At 54.2% G+C, this 11,903-nt stretch overlaps 1 protein-coding gene across 3 annotated transcripts in view; it reads right to left on the bottom strand.

Annotated features, from left to right (window-relative positions):
• RAB11FIP4 (RAB11 family interacting protein 4) overlaps nucleotides 1-11,903 on the bottom strand; it is a 109,115-nt gene that overhangs the window by 52,997 nt on the left and 44,215 nt on the right. Inside the window, exon 1 of one of the 3 annotated variants that reach the window (XM_043480371.1) lies at nucleotides 18-145. The exons of the other annotated variants lie outside the window; for them this stretch is intronic. The gene's annotated coding sequence lies outside the window, so the exon portion shown is untranslated. Of the gene's footprint in view, nucleotides 1-17; nucleotides 146-11,903 lie in introns of those variants that run through there. 3 annotated transcript variants of the gene reach the window in all.

The raw sequence follows: 11,903 nt of genomic DNA, 5'->3' as shown, positions 1-11,903 counted from the left end.
TTGTAACGAGGCCTCACCTGACACTGCAGGTGCTCTGGAGCTGGACGGTCCTTCAGTGTTGTCTCCAGAAGAGGCCAGGAAGGGACTTCCCTGGTGATCCAGCGGTTAAGACTCCATGCTCCCAGTGTAGGGGGCCCAGGTCCAATCCTTGGTCAGGGAACCAGATCCCACATGCTGCAACTAAAGAGTTCACATGCCTCAACTAAAGATCCTGCATACTGCAACGAAGATGCAAGACGGAAGATCTCGCATACCTCAACTAAGACCCGGCACAGCCAAATAAGTCAACAAAAAGGTGTTGAGCAGCTAAACAGAGTGGGTGGCTCACTGTAGGTGCTTAAGGAGTGCTAGTCCCCATCCTACCCCACTCCGGACTACCTACTTCCTTCCAGTGGGTCCTGAGAGCTATGTTTCATCCATTCCCCGCTTCTGCTATGCCTGTCAATCCTAGGGAGAAGCTTATTCCTCTACTATGGTTTTCTGAACCCAATACTTGGGCTCCTCCTCCCCTACTTGTTTTTTGAACTGTGAGCTTTGTCTTAACGGTTTGAGTGCATCTTGTGCCTCACACTGTGAGCACCTCCAGGCCTCCAAGGTAACAAGTAACAGAGCATCAATGACCCCTGCAGGAACAGATGCACCAAGTGGGTAGACCAGAAAGCCAGGACAGGGCTGGCCATGGGAACTGGGTCTGGAGAGTTGTACTAATGATGCAGATGCATGAGAATGTCAGGAAGGCTTTCCCAGTCTGGGAGACTGAATGCTCTTGGAGTCTGATATCCCAGGGAGGTCACAGCTGCTTTGGTGGTAGCAGTAGTCTGACCTCTGAGAAGGTCATGAGGTCACATGAGCCTACAAGGGCATCTGTGCATCTATGTCAACCACGTGGTGTAGCTGAAAGAGCTGGGATGGTAGAGGTTTGAATCCCAGCTCTGCCACTGAGTACATATGTATCAGCTAAGGAAGACTTCTCCTACTTGAGCTCCATTCTCTGGCCTCAGAGTTGATGAGGAGATGGAACAAGATAACCTTTGTTTACCTTCTAGTTGGACCTTGGTCACTGTGTCAGCCTGCCTTCCAGATGGACGTGCATAAATTGGAGTAATAAGAATTCTTTTCTTCTTTTCATATCTCACGAGAGAACTTTCTTTACATTCCAAGTCACATGATTTCATTTTTCTCTCCCCTAGAGATCATCCTTGTGGCTCAGCTGGTAAAGAATCCACTTGCAATGTGGGAGACCTGGGTTCGATCCCTGGGTTGGGAAGATGCCCTGAAGAAGGGAAAGGCTACCCACTCCAGTATTCTGGCCTAGAGAATTCCATGAACTGTATAGTCCATGAGGTTGCAAAGAGTCGGACACGACTGAGCGACTTTCACTCACTCAGAGATCACCTGACACACCTTCCACTTCTCATATCATCACCATCCCATTCGGAATCGCCTATTTGTGTGATTAACTGGGGCTTCCCAGGCAGCAGTAGTGGGTAAAGAACCTGCCTGCTGATGTAGGAGGCATAAGAGACACAGGTTCCATCCCTGGGTCGGGAAGATCCCCCGGAGGAGGGCATGGCAACCCACTCCAGTATTCTTGTCTGGAGAATCCCACGGACAGAGGAGCCTGGCGGGCTATAGTCCACGGGGTCGTAAAGAGTCGAACACGACTGAAGAGACTGAACACACACTCATGCACAGGATTAACTGATGTCTTGGTTGCCCATCCCAGACTGAGAGTGTTTTGACTCCAGACCTCAACACAGCGCCCAGCCCATCGAGAGCACTATTAGATGAACTAATGAGCACATCTTCAGCACCAAGGGTGGGGCTGCAGGCATTAACACTGCACACACCTAATGCTCACGACAACCCTGAGAGCCGGTAAGAGGGCCTCACCCTGTGCCAGGCACTGTAGGAGCTCTATACACATTAGCTCACTTGACCCTTCACAGCCCTGCCAGGTAGATGTGTACCCACGAAGCTAATAAAGTTAAATGTCTAAGATCCTCATGTGCTCGGGAGGGGCCCTGCCAGTGTGTTCAGGCGGTCACGTGCTCTGTAAAATTTGCACAAGGAAGCTATATCAAGATCCTGAAGGATGACTCCATACATTCTAAGAGCTTCAGGTCCCACAAAATCTGGATGCTTCAGAGCAGAGTCACTACTTTTCCCATTTCAGAGATGAGAAAACTGAGGCTCAAAACCATTATGTAACCTGCCCAAGGGCATTCAGAGCCAGGATCTGGATGCAGGCCTGCCTCCCAAGCCCTTCCACTCTTCTGCAGACCTCTTGAATCTAAGAAACGAAGCCCTGGACAGTAGTGACACGTGTCTGCCCAAGGGCACCTTGGCACCTATGGGATCTGAGCAGAGGGAGGAAGGGAAGGAGGAAGGGAAGGAGGAAGGAAAGGAGGGAAGGAGAAGCTCTGATCAGAAGGGTCCCAAGTTCAGAGCCCTGGGCCCCTGCATTTGGCAGCAGAATCCTGGTTAATCCAACTGTCTCCTTCATCCACCCCCTTGTGACCCAAATCCACTGGTTGCCTTTCCAACTTCTGGAAGCACTGACAGCAAACTGCCATGAGCCAGCGCAGTTCACCCCAAATAAACCTGCTCTCCAGCCCCTTCCCCTTCCTGGGCCCCTCCACCCGCGCGGCAGGGCCCAGCCCGTCTCGAATGCCAGGCTGAGGCAAACAAGAGCTGGCACACTCTGCCCTTGAGGGCAGCCCTCCCCTGGCTGCTTTGCAAAGGGCCGGTTTCAGCCGCCCAGGCATTCAGTTACCTTCATTAGAATGGGCCCTGAGAGCTGGCCGGGCCCTGACCGCTCAGGGCAGATTCTATCCCAGCGGAGATGAAAGAAGAGCAAATAAGCCGTAATGGAGCCACCAAGAGGGAGAGGGGTGGGTGGCGGAAAGAGCGGGCAAGGCGCCTGCCAGGCCCTCGGCAGGCTTGAATGGCCCCTCTCTGTTCCTGAGGTCTCGGGACAACCAGAGAGGTACTTTGGGGCCATTTCTGAAGGTGGGCACCAGCCAGATGCTAGACCAAACTTCCCAATTCCAGCGGAACCACTCAAATGAGAATGAAGGCAGAGAAAGACTACAGGGTGGTGGGCGGTGGGCTAGAGGGGCGCTGTGAAGTCCTTTCCAAACGCCAGAAGGCTTGAGGCAGAGATTCGGTTTAAGGACATCTGGACTTTACTTTCCGTTTGGCTGCACTATGTGGCATGTGGGATCTTAGTTCCCTGACCAGGGATCAAACCCACGCCCCCTGCATTGGAAGCGTGGAGTCTTAACCACTGGACCACCAGGGAAGTTCTTAACTCTGCTTTCCTTCCCAGACAAGAAAGTGGCACCAGGACCAGAAGAGCTGATGCTTGAAAGCATGCTCTTAGACCAAAATGCAGAGGTTTGAAGTGCAGTTTGTATCAGAAATTGAAAGTAAGCTTTCAATTGAGTATAAGTGAGTATTGCCATAACAAAAATTGAGGTTTCAAGATCGAGGGTGGCAGCAGCTTCTGTCCCAGTGAGGGAATTCACGGGCAAAGGTGGCTCCGTCTGGGGCTAAAAGAACTGATAACCAAGCCTAACCCGAGGTGTGCGATGAGGGGTTGGAAGGGCAGGGATGGGGGTGTTTTCCTTGGCCAATCTGTAACCCACCACCAGAACTGCAGGTGGCTGGCAGGGCTGGGGAGGCTGTGGACACCCAGGCAGCTATTGTGTAGGACAAGCATTGAAGCCCCAACCAACTCTGCTGCATAATGGCTATGTGACCTTAGGACAGTCTCTTAACCTCTCTCAGCATAATTTACCGAGCCTGTAAAACAGGCATAAACAGTGACGTTTCTATGGACTTTACTATGTGCTAGATACCAGCCTAAGTACTTTATTTGTACTAACTCATCGAATCCTCACAACACCTCAGGAGGGAAGCTTCATTTCCTCAACCTACAGGTGAGGAAACAGAGGCACCAGTGGATGAAGAGACGTGTTGAGGACCCACAACCCGGGGCTTCCCTGGTGGTCTAGTGGTTAAGACTTCACCTTCCAATGCAGGGGGTGCAGGGTCAGCCCCTGGTCAGGGAGCTAAGATTCCCATATGTCTCTCTGCCACAAAACCAGAATATTAACAACAGAAGCAATACTGTAACAAATTCAATAAAGACCTAAAACAATAAATGAATAAAAGGACCCACAACTAGAAGTGGCAGATGTGGGATTCGCTCCCAGGCTGCCTGGATCCAGGGTGCATGTATTTATCCGTGACAGGACCCTGCCTCTGTCCCCTTCCCCTGGGACACACTCTTGGCAGCTGTACCACGGAGGTGGTGCCTTCTGTGATTCGGGGTTTGGATTTTGATGCCCGAGAGGAGCGGGGAGGCCCAGAGCTCAGGTCTGGGGCTTTGGGACCAAGGGGGACCCAGTGATTCCAAACCTTGATCAGACGAGCTTGCTAAGGATGCAGATCCCTAGGTCCGCCCCAGCTCCTGAGTCAGGCACTGGGGCCCAAGACTCTGCATTTCCCACCGAAACACCGGCTAGGGGGTGAGGTCTCCAGAGCACTACCCTGATTCCTCTGTGGCTGCAGCCATCATAGGAGGCAGGGGAATGACCTCCCGACCCAGAGCCAGGAGAACTAGGATCCAGCCCAGCCCCACTCGCAGCTGGGGAAGTCCAGGGCTGCAGATGGTCTGTCTCCCCATCTCTAAGACACAGCATCGTACAAGACAGCCTCCGGGAGCCCTGCCCTCTGAGATGCTGTGACTCTGAGCCTGTGTGGCCCTGGCTGAGAAGATCTAAACCCGCCCACCCCACCCCGCTCCTCTGCTCTTGGTAACAAGGCTGCAGAGCTAACGTTTCCTTTTGATTCTGGGCTCCCAGAGGGAGGGATAAAAATAACCGTGACAGTGACAGCTGCTCGGTCGTGAGTGGGCCCATGCAGTGGGAAGCGTGGCACCAAGCGTGGCCAACTTCTGCTTGATGAGCCCCGCAAGGCTGGGGAGTCCCCCACGCGGGGAGCACAGGTCTCCCCAGAGCCACCACACACACATGTAGGGGACGGCAATTGAGCCCGTGTGTCTGGCAGAGGAGAAGAAAGGTATGTGCCTTCGGGCCTGGGCCCCAGAGGTTCAGGGTGTGCTGCTGGGGACAGAGACTGGTGTTCCCGAAACCCCCGGGGCCACGCCAAGTGACGCTGAGCCCTCAGCCACCCCAACGCTCTCTGGTGCCCACACTGCTAGGCCCGGCCTGCGGCTCTCTCCCCTTCATCCCACTCAACCCGAGCACTCCTGGAGCCAGCAGGTAATTGTGCCCAGGTTACAGATGAGGAAACTGAGGCCCGAGACGCTGCCGGGTGAGTGTGAGCAGCACAGCTGATGGGTGGCAGGGCTGGGGCTCAGACCCTGCCCGCCTGGAGTCCGCTGCTCTCCATGAAGCTGAGCGGCCTCCCAGCGTGTGTTCATCACACAAGAGGACGAGGTCCCAGTGTGTTAACCCAGCGGGCCCCAACCTCTCTGGCACCAGCGACTGGTTTCGTGGAAGACAATTTTTCCACGGACGGGGGCGGTGGAGGAAGGATGGTTTCAGGATGATTCAAGCGCATTATATTTATTGTGCTCTTTGCTTCTATTATGATCACATCGGCTCCACCTCAGACCATCAGGCATTACTAGATCCCGCAGACTGGGGAACCCTAGGTTAACATGTCTAGCTTTGGTGGGTTTAACTTTCTTGGATTCAGGGTTGATTGGCTGGAGTCCTGAGCCAACAGCCAACAAAGCAAGATCAGAGCAGGGGTGGGCTTACTGATCAGTACCCAGCCGAGGCTTTGTTTAGAGGACCGAGGGGTGGAGGTAGCACCTCTAAATGCCAGGGAAGGAAGTGTTGGGTCAGGCTTTGCAACCAGTCAGCTCTGGGACCCTAGGACGGTGCCCTGCTCCCCTGGGCCTCCTTGGGGCGGGTCCAAGGCCTTCACTGCTTCCCTGCATATTTCCAAGCTGATACCCCAGACCCTGTCTGCTGTGCACCCACCCACGCACCGGCCAGGGCCACCCGGGCTTACGCCCTTCCTCACCAAGTCCTACTGACAAACACAAGCAATAACACAGCTTAGGGATCCATCGATAAGACTGAGAACCATGATTTCCCAAACTTCTCTGCACATTAAATCTTTGTAATGAAGAGCATTACAAACTCTTCACATCCAGGACTTCCCAGGTGGTACAGTGGATAAGAATCCCCCTGCCAATGCAGGGGACATGGGTTCAATCTCTGATCTGGGAAGACCCCACATCCCACATGCCGTGGAGCAACGAAGCCCAAGTCTGCCTGCTGCAACTTCTGAGCCCACGTGCTACAATGAATGAAGCCCGCGCGCCTAGAGCCTGTGATCTGCAGCAAGAGAAACAACCGCGATGAGGAGCCTGCGCACCGCAACCAAGAGCAGCCACTGCTTGCCACAGCTAAAGGAAGCCTGTGCAAAGCAACGAAGACCCAGTGTAGCCGAAAATAAATAAATACAGAGATAAGTTAAATTAAAAAAAAAAACAACTCTCTGCAACAGGCCAAACATCAAGCCAGTGAAATCCAGACCTGGGAGTGGGACCCAGGCATCAGCACAGCTTAAATTCCCCGGGTGATTCCAAGCTCAGTTGCAGGGACCTCCAGGCGCACATCTCAGGCTTTGGGGAGCATGTGAATGAGCCACCTGGAGTCTTGCTAAAACGCAGATTCTGACCCAGCGGTCCGGGTTCAGCCTCAGAGCCTGCAGAGTCCTCAGTCAGGCTCCTGTGCGCCCTCCCCGGACCACACTCTGAACAGGAAGGACCTGGAGTCTGGGCGACAGCGGTCCCCACAGCGTGCTCCTGAGGGGAGGACAGGGTTCCCCAGACAAGCCTTGTCACCCTCTTTGACGGTCCTGAAGGAAAGCACCATGTCAAACTGAGGAGTCCAACACCCATTTCTTTCTTTTCTTGCTGCATGTGGGATCTCGGTTCCCTGACCAGGAATCGAACCTGCATCCCCTGCATTTGAAGTGCAGAGTCTTAACCACTGGGTCACCAGTGAGGTCCCCCATTGATTTCTGATTGGCTGTTAGGCTCGTGGCGTTGCCAGGTTTCCTAGTGATGGTTCTTATCTGTGCATCTTAGGGGTCGGCTGAGCGGTCTTTGGGGAGGATGGAGGTGTGGATGGCATTTGATCTGAGTCAAGGCTTGTGTGTGGGGAGGGGGCTTTCTGCTTCACCCGCACACCTGCTCCTCTGTGGCAAATGGCCTTAAGGTACTTATCAGACAGGTGGGGATGGGGAGCTGGGGGTGGGGAGTCGGGAGGCTGGGGATGGTGGGGGTGTGAGGTGGGTGAGGGGGCCGCGTCACCCTGGCTGCAGTGGGTGGAGGTCTGTGGGCAGTGAGGGTCTGTGGGGGGGTGTGGGTAGGGGACCATGGGTGCGGGGCTCTTGGTGGCGGGCGGGGGGGCTGTGGACCGTGAGGGCTCAGCACGCCACCCAGCGTTTACAGCGGAGAGTTGTTCTCTACTAGTCATGTGTGATCGCTCCTGTGAAGTGAGACGAAAAAATACACAATTTTGTTTCCATGAAAAAATAGTCCTGGAGAGAAAGCCACCTGCTAGTCATGGAAAGCGAGAAAAAAATAAAGCGGTCCAAGAACTTCCTGGTTCTTTGCCAGACAACAGAAGTGAAGTCGTAATATTTATAGCTACCCGTGTTTCCAGGGCTCCGCTCGCTGTCAGGCTCCACGACATCCTAACCAACGCCTCCGGCTCCGACTCCATCTCCCTGAATCTTCACAAGTCTGAGGAAGAGTGTACCAGGCTGTGCCCATTTCACAGACAAGGAAACTGAGGTTCGGAGACATGACAGGATGTACCCAAAGTCTCACTAGGAATGGGACAAGCTGGGATTCAGACCCAGGTCTTTCTGACCCCAAAGTCCATGCTCTCAAGGCAAAGCTGTGCACCTCCTTCCACAGACAGCAGACACTGCTTACTTACCACAAGGCCGGGTCCTTGTGGTAAGCATTTTAAATGTTGTGTTTTTTCTTTTTAAGCAACGACAACAACACAGGCTTGGTGAGCCAAGACACCAAATATGAGTCTCCAACGTGCTTACTTCTGCACTAGACCCAAAGATCACTTTCTCAGTAGACTCCAAACCCGAACTTGAAGTGCCCCACGCCACACCCCACGTCGATATCAGCACACTGATCCGGCCCAGCTCAACCTGAGCCTGTGCTGGGAGGCAGCTGGGCCACCCATCTTGCCCAGAATTTCCTCCCTCCATCAGGGGCACCTGAGAGGCCTGGGAGAGACTGGAAAGATGGCAAGAGCACTGTGGCCATCACCAGCTTCTGGGCCACTCTGGGTCCTTCCATCCTGAGCCCCACCCTGTGCCTGGCACCAAGCAGGCTCTGGGAACCCCCAGAGGGTGCAGTGAAGTGCCAACCCCTCCTCTGCCTAGAACAACAGAGGAGCCTGGTGGGACAGAAGGACCCCACAGTCAGACAGAGGTGTCAGGGCCATGGGGGAGGGGTTGGTGTGGGAGAGGGAGAGGCTGCTTCCAGTGAGGGTGGGGAGAGAGGCCTGGGAAAGGTTCTGGGGTGGCAGCTGAGCTATCCCCTAAATGCTTAGGGCAGCTGACAGAGCAGAAGGGAATCCTAGGGGAGAGAACAGCAGCGGCAAAGCCTGGGAGTCAGGAGGGCAGACAGTGTTCAAGAAATCCAGGGTCAGTCAATCAAACACAAGCAGGGAGGCTGCAAAAAGGTTTTGATTGGAATGACCACACATTTACCAGGACCTAGGAGGTGCCAGACACTAGAACAGAGATGAGTGACAGATAGCCTTTGGCATCCCGAAGCTCAGAATCTAGTGATAAAGAAAACTATAACCCAAACATCTTATCCTTGATTTACAAATGGAGATGCTGGTCCCAGAGCCATTAAGTGATTTGCCCAAGATGATACAGCCCATCGATCTCAGAAGCAGGACTCCTATCGTGGGGCCCTGCACAGCTGGAGGGCACGTGTAGATTCTGGCAGCTGGCTGAGGGGAGAAGAGACTTGAAGAAGGATAGGACTCAAGAGGTGACACAAGGGACAGGGGGCAGGAGACACCAGAGGAGGCCAGCTGCAGCCAGGAAGTCAACAGACAGGTTGTTGCAACAGTCAGACAACCATGATGAGGCCCAGGACCAGGACTACCATGTTCAGTTGCACAGGTTGTGCACTGCACAACTCCCAGAGGCGCCATTCAGTCCCCTTCAAAGTTATGTAGCACAGTGACCCTCCTAGTAGACAGAGGGTCCAGACTCACACATGATGGTGTATGCTGCCACCAGCCTTGTGGTCCCCGAGTAAACAGTTGCTGACCAAACCCCACACTGTTATCATAAGGCCACATTCTGCTTCCTCTGGGGAAGCAATGGCAGCCACGCCCCAAACACATCTCAAACCACACTCCGGGGTACCCACAGGGCCCGTCAGTTCCACATTTCTGTAACAAAGATGCTGATGCACAAAGGGTTCCCAGAGCAAAGAAGACTGGCATCGGCCTCCACCTCTGGCCCTAGAGGTGCACGGGAGCATTCTGAAGGCTCCCTGCAGCCGAGAAGGCAGCTCATTTTTTCTTGACGTGTTTCCCAGACCCCCACGCAGAGGAGCTCTTTTCTTTCTTTTTTTTTGGAGTGGGGGACAGCCACGCTGGGTCTTTGTGGCAGCACGCAGGCTTCTCTTGTTGTGGCTCTTGGGCTCCAGAGGGTGCAGGTTCAGTAGTTGTGGCACGTGGGCTTGGTTGCCCTGCAACATACGGGATCTTGGTTCTTTCACCAGGAATCGAACCCATGTCCCCTGCATTGGAAGGTGGATTCTTAACCACTGGACCACCAGGGAAGTCCCGAGGAGCCCCTTTCTGAGAAGCACCTTTTAACAATCTCAGCACAGCCTCGCACGGGTAGGTTCGGCATGACCTGCTGCCTTCACCAACCAAAAGGCTCTAGGATCCTCTATGTGTGGGTGGTGCTAGTGGTAAAGAACCCGCCTACCAAAGCAGGAGACACAAAAGATGCAGATTTGATCCCTAGGTCGGGAGGATCCCTTGGAGGAGGTCATGGCAATGCACTCCAGTATTCTTACTTGGAAAATTCCATGGACAGAGGAGCCTGGCAGGCTACGGTCCATGGGTTGCAAAAGAGTCAGACACGACTGAGCACCAACGCTACTGATATTACTGATGTGCAGGTCAGAGGTCACTTCAGAGCGCCAAACGAAGTAGGAGTGGCTGGGGGAATTCTTCTGCCTCCTCTCCCCAGCCCAGCCTAACCCTCATCCCCCAAACTTCGTTTCTTTCTCTTTTTTTTTTTGAGTAAAGATTGTCCTTCAGCAATGGAGATATTTCAGACAAGTTACCTTTGGTCCTAAGAAAACCTCTCTGGTCCTTTCTCCCAGACCAGGGTCAGGGAAGTGAGGAGAGGCCTGGGAAGCTCGAGAAGCCTCAGGAAAAGTGGAGCAGAGCTGGCTATCTGCGGGACCGGGGGCCAAACAGGTGCAGGTTCAAGTCCTGGCTCTGCACACTGCAGTCCTGAGACCGTGGGCAAGCTACTTAATTGTCATCTGTGCCTCAGCTTCCTCACCAGTAAAATGGGTGTAATGGTACCTCCTTGGCAGGGTTGGTCTGAGTAGACAGGAGGGGGTAGTGATGAGAGATTAGATAAGAAAACAGCCTTTGCAGGTTTGACATTCCATCCCTCCTGCCCCAGCCCTGCCCTTGTATCTGGTTCCTGCCAAGATCTGGGGCCAACTCCAAGTGATAGGAGAGATCAGAGGGCCAGAGAGAGATGGGCTGGAGAGAGACCAGAGAGAGAAGGAGGGGAGAGAGAAAAGACAGGGCATCCCGGCACAGACAGGACAAGTTGAGAGAGGAGGCGTCCTGGCAGCGGGGCGGGGGAAGGTCCGGCCCACCAGCAGGCAGAAGGGGGCCCTGCCCGGCCCGGCTCCCACTCCTAGGCTGCAGCCTTGCTGCTCCCTCTGGGTCTGTGTCCTTCCCCCACCTCCCCACCCTCTCCTCCTCCTTGCCCCCAGGAGAGGGGGTGGGTGGGAATCGGCAGTGCTGGCCTGGAGTCAGGCACCTTCTAGAGAAGGGGGAGGGGGTGGGGGAGCTAGGGACCCCTCAGGAAAGGGGGCAGGGGCCACGGCCCAGGGCTGGGGTCCCTCAGGGAGCGGGTGGGTGCAGTCTGCTTGTTCCTGCACCTTCCAGAGAGGTGAGCTCCCGACTCCAGGAAGGCCCTCATTCAGCCAGTCAGTGAACACTAACCGAGGAACTCGCTCAGGCCCAGGACTGGGCAGCGCAGGGCGATCAGGGAGGCTGGACTCCCGCCCCGGGAGCGCACAGTCTAGACAGAGGGAAGCAGGAACCAATGGGGCCCACCCTCCAAATCTCCATTCTTGAACTGCTGGTCCACACAACCAACAGAACAAAATGCTTGTTAGCCAGACTCTGATGAAGCATCCCTTCAACATTAAAGGGGAGCTGTGAACTGTGAACTCTGGCCACCCTTGCTGAGTCAGCAGGCAGGCCCTTCTCAACAGTTCTCCAAGCAGAGGCTGGCTTCAGATCCACCCTGAGGGCCAAGCTGCCCTGTGGCCCCTACCCTGCAGAGGTTCTTCCTCTGTTTATTCCTCCTGTGAAGAAATCTCCTCTTGCCTAACCCTTTCCTGAGACGCTTACAGAGCTTCCTCAACATTGAGAGTTTCTTTTCCCCCTCCCTTGAAATAATCCTTTCAATTAGTCTCTTCTTACTGAATCTGAACTCATTTTTTTTTGTGGGGGGCGGGAACTTCTTATTTTTTTGTTGTGGTCAACATCTGTGAAATTATTTACAATAAAAGACACTCACAGTTGGGCTTT

Source organism: Cervus canadensis, chromosome 1 (genome assembly GCF_019320065.1).
Source record: "Cervus canadensis isolate Bull #8, Minnesota chromosome 1, ASM1932006v1, whole genome shotgun sequence".
Taxonomy (NCBI): Eukaryota; Metazoa; Chordata; class Mammalia; order Artiodactyla; family Cervidae; genus Cervus; species Cervus canadensis.
The sequence above is the reverse complement of the archived record's forward strand: the minus strand, read 5'-3'. Positions and strand labels throughout refer to the sequence as shown.